General features: G+C 36.5%; 1 non-coding gene across 1 annotated transcript; it reads right to left on the reverse strand.

Moving 5' to 3' along the window:
- Positions 1-1,397: 1,397 nt before the first annotated feature.
- Positions 1,398-1,529, reverse strand: LOC139013377 (small nucleolar RNA SNORA51). Its single transcript, XR_011472026.1, has one exon. It is a non-coding gene; the product is annotated as a small nucleolar RNA SNORA51 (small nucleolar RNA).
- Positions 1,530-9,253: the final 7,724 nt, after the last annotated feature.

A 9,253-nucleotide genomic window follows, 5' to 3' on the forward strand; every position in this document is an offset into this window, starting at 1 on the left:
CTTTAATGAATACAGGAATATTCATTATAAATACATGTACTCTTAATTGATCTTTAGCACTTTATATATATGTACATATATATTCTTTATTGTTGAAAGTATAGCACTTTATATGTTTTAAGGAATTTATCAATTCATCTAAGTGTCAAATTTATGAGAATATAGTTATTCATAATATTGTGGTAAGCAGAATTCTAAGACCACCATTGGCCCTCAATTGTGCTTGCCTTTTCATAATTTCCTCCCCTGTGAATATGATAAGCATTGTTTCCATGATTATGTTACCGTACACAGCAAAGGGATTTTGCAGATAAAATTAAGGTTATTAGTAAGTTGATCTTAAGATAGGGAGGTTATCTGGGTGGACCAGTCCTAAGTAGATGCACCCTTTAAAAGAAGGTTTTCCACTGGCTGATAGTGGAAGACAAAGTCGGAGATATTTGAGACTCAGAAGGACTCTGCATTATTGTTGGCTTGAAGATGGACAGGTTCATGTGAAAAGAAATGTGGGTGGTCTCCAGGAGCTGTGAGAAACCCCAGTGATAGCAAAGAAACAGGGTCCTCAATCCTACAATCTCAAGGAACCAAATTCTGCCAACTTGAATGAGCTGTCTGCAGGTTCTTCCTTCCCAAAGCCTCCCAATAAAAGCCAGCCTAGTAAATACCTTGATTTCAGTCTTATGAAACTCTAAGGCAGTGGTTCTCAACCTTCTGGCCCTTTAAATACAGTTCCTCATGTTGTGACCCAACCATAAAATTATTTTTGTTGCTACTTCATAACTGTAATGTTGCTACTGTTATGAATCGTAATGTAAATATCTGATATGCAGGATGGTCTTAGGCGACCCCTGTGAAAGGGTCATTCGACCGCCAAAGGGGTCTCGACCCACAGGCTGAGAACCACTGCTAAGGAGACAACTCATTTGAGCGCACCCAAATTCCTGACCTATGGAACTGTGAGATAATAAATGAGTCTTGTTTGAGTCACTAAATTTGTGATGATTTATTATGGCAGGGATTGAAAACTAAAACACCTTTATTATCCATAGGGTATATGTAGGGATATTCCTTCTTTTGTATCTGATTTTGGTAATTTGCATCTTCCCTGTTCTGTTCCTTAGAAACCAGGCTGGAGGCTAACAAGATTACCTCCCTAACTAGAGGTTAAAATTTTATAGATCTTCTCAAAGATCTAGCTTTTGGTTTCATTGATTTTCTTTACTATTTACCTGTTCTATTTTTTCCCCTTCTTGATTATTTTCTTCCTTTGTGCTTGCTTTGGGTTTATTTTCTCTTTTTTCTAGTTTATTAAAGTAGAAATTTAGATCATTGATTTGAGACCTCTTTTATTTTTATTTATTTATTTATTTATTTATTTTATTATTTTTTTTTTTTCCCACTGTCTCCCCATTCACAATACAAACCAGGCAAAGAGCCTGAGCTGAGGTGTATATGGGGTGGGTTTACTCTGCCTCCTATTTCTGTACAGTCAGTGTAAGAACACAGCCTGTGGTAAGTACCAGCAGGCCTGTTTTATTTTTAATATAAGCATTTAATGCTGTAAATTTCTCTCTAAGCACTATTTTAACGCATCCCACACATTTTGATAAGATGTTATCATTTTTATTTAATTCAAAATATGTTCTAACATCTGATGTCTTCCTCTTTAACCCAGGAGACATTTAAAATTGTGTTGTTTAATTTTCAAACATATGGGGAATTTCTAGTTACATTTCTGTTTTTGATTGATCTTTAAATCTTTCATGGCCAGAAAATATTCTCTATGTGATTTTAATACTTCTAAATTTGTTGAAGGTTTTTTTTCTTTCCAGCCTGTAATATTCTTGATCTTGGTGAATCTTGCATGTGTTCTTGAAAAGAATGTGTATTCTGTTGTTGTTGGGTAGAGTGTTCTATAAATGACAATCAGGCCAAGTTTGTTAATAGAAATAATTAGGTTCTCTATATTTATATACACTGATTATTATACCACCTGACGTTTGTAGGCAAATTAGCTGTAATTTCACGCTGAAGTGGCTAGAGGGCCAGGCCATTATAAATAGGGAAGCAGGTTGTTCACCACGACAGTAGAAATGATTTTTTTTTCTGAAGATATGGGTAAACAATGCGATTTAATAGCCTTTGAACATGGGATATATTTGAACGTGAGTGGCCAGATTATTATGACCACCTGACGTTTGTAGGCAGATCAGCCGTACACTGCATCGTATGGGATATGGAAGCCAAAGGCCTGTTCGAACACCTTTGCTGTCTGCAGTTACCAAGATAAAACGTCTCCAATTTGGACAGGAACACAAGGAGTGGACAGTTGAGCACTGGAAAAAAGTCATGTGGTCCGATGAATCACGTTTCCAGTTGCATCATGCAGATGGCAGAGTGAGAATTTGGCGGAAACAGCATGAAAATATGCACCCTACATACATGAGTATAACCCTTCAAGCTGGTGTGGGCAATGTTATGGCCTGGGACATGTTTTCCTGGCATGATTTGGGCCCTTTAATTCGTGTGGAACAACGTCTGAATAGCACAACATACCTAAGTATGGTTGCTGATTAAGTTCATCTTATCATGTTGATGGCGTATCCCAGTGGAGATGGCTTCTTCCAACAAGACAATGCGCCATGCCATTGTATTGTGCTTGTATTGTGCAGGAGTGGTTTCAAGAACATGAGGGAGACTTTACCTTGCTTAGGTGGCCCCCACAATCACCATATCTCAATCCAATTGAGCATTTGTGGGACGAAGTTAAAAGAGCAATCAGGCAGCTGGTTCCACAACCATCAAATCTCACAGAACTGGACAGTGCTATTCATCAGGCATGGTGTCAGATTCCTCGCATCACCTTTCAACATCTCATGGAGTCAATGCCAAGAAGAATCGCCGCAGTACTAAAGGCAAAAGGTGGCCCAACGAAGTACTGATTGGGGTGGTCATAATAATCTGGCCACTCACGTTCAAATATATCCCACGTTCAAAAGCTGTTAAATTGCGTTGTTTACCAATATCTTCAGAAAAAAAAATCACTTCTACTGTCGTGCTAAACAACCTGCTTCCCTATTTATAATGGTCTGGCCCTATAGCAACTTCAGCGTGAAATTATAGCTAATTTGCCTACAAACATAAGGTGGTCTTAATAATCTGGCCACTCAGTGTATATTTTTTAAATATATTTTTACTGATTTTAGAGAGGAAGGGAGAGGGAGAGATAGAAACATCAATGATGAGAGAGAATTATTGATCGGCTGTCTCCTGAACGTCCCCCACTGGGGATTGAACCCACAACCCAGACATGTGCCCTGACTAGGAATCAAACCTGGGACCGTTCAGTTTGCAGGCCAATGCTCTATCCACTGAGCCAACTGGCTGGGGTAGTTCTCTATATTTATATTGATAGGGATTGCATGGAATCTGTAGATCACTTGGGTAGTATGGATGTTTTAACAATATGATGTTTTTCAATTCATGAACATGGAATAGCTTCCCGTTTATTTGTGTCTTCAATTTTTTGCACAATGTTTTTCAGTGCACACAGGTCTTTCACCTTCTCAGTTAAATTTATTCCTAAGTATTTTATTGTTTTTGATGCCATTGTAAATGAGACTGTTTTCTTATTTTTTTAAGGATAGTTTGTTGTTAGTGTTTAGAAATACAACTCATTTTTGTATGTTAATTTTGTGTCCTGCAACTTTACTGAATTTCTTTACTAATTCTCACAATTTTTGGTGTAGTTGTTAGGGTTTTCTTTATATAGGATCATGTCTTCTACAAACAGAGACAATTCACTTCTTCCTTTCTGCTTTGAATGCCTTTAATCTCTTTCTTGCCTAATTGCTCTGGCTAGGACTTTCAGTAATATGTTGAATGAAAGTGGCAAGAATGGGCATTCTTGTCTTGTTCCTGATCTTAGAGGAAATTTTCAGTTTTTCATCATTGCGTCTGATGTTAGCTGTGGACTTGTCATATATAGTCTTTATTATGTTGCGGTACATTCCTTCTATTCCTAATTTTTAGAGAATTACTAATTCTTATTATAAAAGGATGTTGAATTATGTCATATGCCTTTTTCTTAGTCTATTAAGGTGATTACATGTTTAATCCTTCATTCTGTTAATATGGTGTATCACATTTATTGATTTGTGTGTGTTGAAACATCCTTTCATCCAAGAGAATAAATCCCACTTGATCATGATGTATAATTCTCTTAATGTGCTATTGAATTCAGTTTGCTAGTATTTTGTTGAGGTTTTTGCATCTATATTTTTCAGGGATATTGGTTTTAATTTTTCTTTTCGTGCAGTGTCCTTTTCTGGCTTTCATATCTGGGGAATGCTGGCTCATATAATGTGTTTGGAACTGTTATTTCTGCTTCACTGCTTTTTTTTGAAGACTTTGAGAAAGATTGCACTAATTTTTAAAATATTTTGTAGAATTTGCTAAATTGAAGCCATCTGCTCTTGGGATTTTCGTTGTTGGGAGATTTTGATGACTAATTCAATCTTAAAAGTGTGTTTTGTTTTGTTTTTAAGTTTCTACATATTTGGAGATTTCCTATTATCTTTCTGTTATTGATTTTTATTTTAATCCATTGTGATCAACGAACATGCTCTATATGATTTCAACTCTTTTAAACTTGTTGAGTTTTGTTTGATAGTCCAGGCTATAGTCCATCTTGGTATATGTTCCATGAACACTGGGAAAGATGTGTCTTCTGCTGTTAGTGGGTGGAACAGTCAATACATCTGAAAGAAATTCTGTTGGCATATTATGTTATTAATTTCTTTCATATCATTTTTTGTTTAATTATTCTATTAATTGTTGAGAAAGGTGTTGAAATCTCCAAGCATAGTTGTAGACTTTCCCATATCTTTTTTTTAGCTCTATCTATCAGTTTTTGCCTCACATATTTTACTACTTTGTTGCTGGATGTGTACATATTTAGGATTACTATGTCTTCTTGGTGGTGTCCTTCAGTCTCTGGTAAATTCTCTTGCATTGATTAAAAACCTGATACCAATATAGACACTCCTATTTTCCTTTTTAAAACATTTCCATGAAATATCTTTTTCCATATGTACACTTTCAAACTGCCCATTTATAATAATAAAAGCATAATATACTAATTAGACCAGATGGTGGTGGGCAGGGGCGGGGCCAAGGCCCTTGCATGAACTTTGTGCATCAGGCCTCTAGTATCATTATAATTGAAATGAATTACTTGTGGACAGCATGATTTGGGACTTGTTTTTTAATCCACTATGCTACACCTTGTAATTAAATTGGTAAATCTACACCATTTATATTTAATGCAGTTATTGATATGCTAGGGCTTAAGTCTACTATTTTGTTATTATTTTTTTCTGTTCTTTTCTCTCTCTTTTCTGCTTGTCTTTTTTAAAAAAGTGTTTTTACTGAGTTTTAGAGAGAGAGGTAGAGAGAGAGAGAAATTGATGTGATAGCAGAACATTGATTGGCTGCCTTCTGCATGCCCCTCACCCAGGATTGAACCCACAACCCAGGCATGTGCCCTAACTGGGAATTAAACCAGCAACCTTTTAGTGCATGGGATGACTCCCAACCAACTGAGCCACACCAGCCAGGGATCTTTTCTGCTTTTCTGTGTTCTCTTTCTTGCCTTCCTTTAAGGCTACATGAACAATTTTAAGAATTCCATTTTGATATATCTGTTCTGTTTTTACTATCTCTTTGTATAACTTTGAGTGATTGTGCAATTGACATTGCAGTACCACCTCATTACTGCCAGGTGTTCATGTTCCACTGACACCTGAGGACGAGGGAACTCTGTTGTTGCTGCTAAGCAAGGGGTATGAATTCTGGCTCCACAATAGACCTGAACTAGCACCTCACTGGCTGATGGGGTTAGGAGTATCTTGCTACTGCTTCTCACCTGACTGCTGTTGACATTCATAAGTGAAAGATGTTACCACTGGTGGTGGTTAAAGTCCTGACTTTCCAGTTGCCTCTTCTGACGTCATTCTAGTAAGGAAGGAGAAGTGAACCTCATTACTGCTGAGTGTGGGCAGAAGTGTAGCCTCCTATGTGGTTTCCACAGATACTGCAGAAGTTGGGGTGCATGAGGGAGACTATCAAGGATAAAATTTCCTGGCTCCCTACTTGGCCTTCTCTGATGCCACCCTGGTGGTGGCGGGGGAGGGTACATAGGAATTTAAGGTTTCTTATTACTGCCTAAGAAGAGTGGAAGTAAAGGCTCCAGCTTAGCCTCTGCTGACCTGCGTGGGGTGGGGCTACAGTTTTTTAATCGTTTTTTTTTCCTGTGGCATTTAGTTGGAGCAATTATTATCTACGAATTTTCTGTCTTTCTAGGCTACTCTTTTCTTGTTTCTTTGGATAGAGAAAGAGAGTTTTCTTATTTTATTAGAGTTTATTTTATCTGGGGCTTTTGGCATTTCTGGGTTGCTGGCTGCTTCCACTCCAAGTTTGGTTTTTGAGGCAAAAAAAAAAAAAAAAAAAAAAAAAAAATCCAATAAAGTCACCATTATATTGTTCCTTGAAACCTGAGATGCCTAGCTGATCTACCTTCTTTTCCCCACCTTTCCTAGGTTTTTTAAAGTTTTGTTTTATATATAGTGTCTAGGGAGTTTAGTTGTACTCAGCAGAATAGCTGTACTTAGCAGGAAAAGTACATCAACTCCATCCTCCCATAAAAAAGGATTTTAAAATGTTTTTCCCAGTTGTCCTATGGCAAAGCAAAAATTGCACAGGACAAAATTAGACAGTAAAGGAAGAAATTATCCAAGGTAATAGGAGAGAGAGGCAAGAAGTTAGTGAGAGCTCCATTCCACTGAAACAAAGGCAAAGGGAGCTTTTAAGAGCTGGGGTAGGGGTAGATACTAGGACATCTGTGTTTGCTCATTGGCTTTACCTGAGGAAAAAAAAACAAAATAGTTTCTTGTATCTTTATAACAGGAGGTTATTTTACAACTTGGAGCAAGGCAACTACTGAAGCTATTATCCTATCCTCCCATTGAAATAGAAAGATAGGGGTACTATCTTCCTAAATGGTTATATTTCAAAGAGATGGCTCCCAGGTCTTTCAGAAAAACATTCCTGGATTGTAAAACTGTCAAGAAGCTTTGTAAAAAATTCTATCTCAAGGAGCAGAGGAAGAATTTATTATTACCAATTTTTGAAAATAAGTGTTCTAAGAAAAGGGAGGTCAGAGGCCTGTCGTCAGAAAGTCTATCTACAGTTCAGTCAACCTGAGGGAAATGTTAAGGCTGCCTTGGCTACCTATAGGAGATAAGTAACCATCATTAGTCATAGGCATAGCTATTCTTCTTCTTCTGTCTTCTATCTGCACATTTCATGGATAATGTGCATAAATATCATTATTATACATTGCTCTTCCTTCATCCTTTTGATCAACTGAGTTCTGTTCCTCTAACATGCATGTGAGTAGAGGCCTGTTATATATCATTGTTAGCTCAATAAAAGGTAGCTACAACAATGCAAACCTATAAGAAAATGTTTATCAGAATAATTTCATTGATCTTCTTGATGGTCTGTGTGATTTCTGTCTTGACTTTATCCCTTGAACTTGTGCTTTCTGATTGGCACATTCAACTGTGTCTCTGTCTTTTCTTGAATGCTCGTCTGTTGCTGATTCTACTACCTGACTTGCCTATCACATAATGCAGGGAGTCTGATTCCTGGTCGAATATACCCATTAATGAATATATCTTTAAATTTAGTCTTTGACAAGACTTTTCTTGTGGGATGAGACACTGACACAGTAATAACCACCACCATACCCACTGTTTGCTCAAGTTTAGGGAAGGAGAGTGAGGGCAGCTGGTCAGAGACTACTGAAATCTTATCATTTGCTTATAACATCTCTATACATAATTCATATTCTAACACTCAAGTTTATTTTAAATGAGCAAATGGAAATTAGTAAGCAATGACCATGTATTACAACGTTTTGTAGATCTACTTCTACATACAAAGAATTAAGACAAGAACCAGAATATGTGTATGTATTTCTTATTGAATTTACTATTCAATATGGATATTGGCAGCCTTAAAAAACAAACATCACACATATCTCAGAGGCCACATTCATCTTTTAGATGCTAAAAAGAACTCCTCGTTTTTAAATATAGAGTTGAGTTTTATCAGAAGTTGTTTAGATCTCCCTTTCTTGGACTGGTTTAAGAAGTAGATGACTCAAAGAAAGGGCTTCTTCCATCAAGAAAGCTTTCGTAAACTTGTGAACTCAAAAGCCAATAGAGCAAAGGAATACACTTTTGCGTTTCAAATGGCTCTCGTATAGCAATTATAAAGACAGAGAAATCTTTATTATTCTTGGAGGTTACAGTATATATTACAGTATTTAAAAGTGGCCTGATAACTGGCATTGCTTTATTCTCTTCTTCCAAAGGACCCCCACTGGGGATATGTAACTTAAAGGTGATAACTTAAAAAGCCATAGTGTAGTGTTGCAGAAATTGTGTGAAAAATAAGGAAAAGGGACTTGGCTCTTAGTCTAGTATCGGTGCAACTTAGAGAAATACCCTTTTAGTTCTTTAAACTTGATTCATTATATTTGGAAAATATTGCACAGAATATTTATTAAGCTGGTATTGGGGGATATTACAGACATTTAGTCTGTGTTTTAATCAAGCTAAAAGGACTCTTTATACATATTATATATCTTCCATCATGATTTGATGCCTGATATATTTAAATCTAGAATAAAAACTGCCCTTATAAAATTGGATTTGGTTAATAATATACTATTTTATCTCACTAGAGGGCAGTATGACAAGTTAGACTATCTCTAAAATGTTCTGGATGCAAAATTTCCTAGATAAGTCGGAGAAAGGTGACATAAATTTAAGATATTTTTTAGAACATTGCATGATTTTTAAGTTTTATAACACACATCATTAGAATATTTTGCTATAATTACCCCAAAGGCCATTTAGTCAATAAGTGGTAGAACCAGGGTTTGGAACCAAATTGCCCCCAGAGCCTGAGCACCTTCACTCATATGTGATGTACTCAGCTGGGGTGTAGATTTTTAGTGAAAAGATAGATGAGGCCTTTACTAAGCACTAAAGTAATATTAAAGTAAAACATGCAATAAGAAAACATGTCCTAGACCAGTGATGGTGAACCTTTTGAGCTCAGCGTGTCAGCATTTTGAAAAACCCTGACTTAACTCTGGTGCCATGTCACATATAGAAATTTT

Source organism: Myotis yumanensis, unplaced genomic scaffold, assembly GCF_028538775.1.
Source record: "Myotis yumanensis isolate MYYU_CA2020_CCGP unplaced genomic scaffold, mMyoYum1.0.hap1 SCAF_6, whole genome shotgun sequence".
Taxonomy (NCBI): domain Eukaryota; kingdom Metazoa; phylum Chordata; class Mammalia; order Chiroptera; family Vespertilionidae; genus Myotis; species Myotis yumanensis.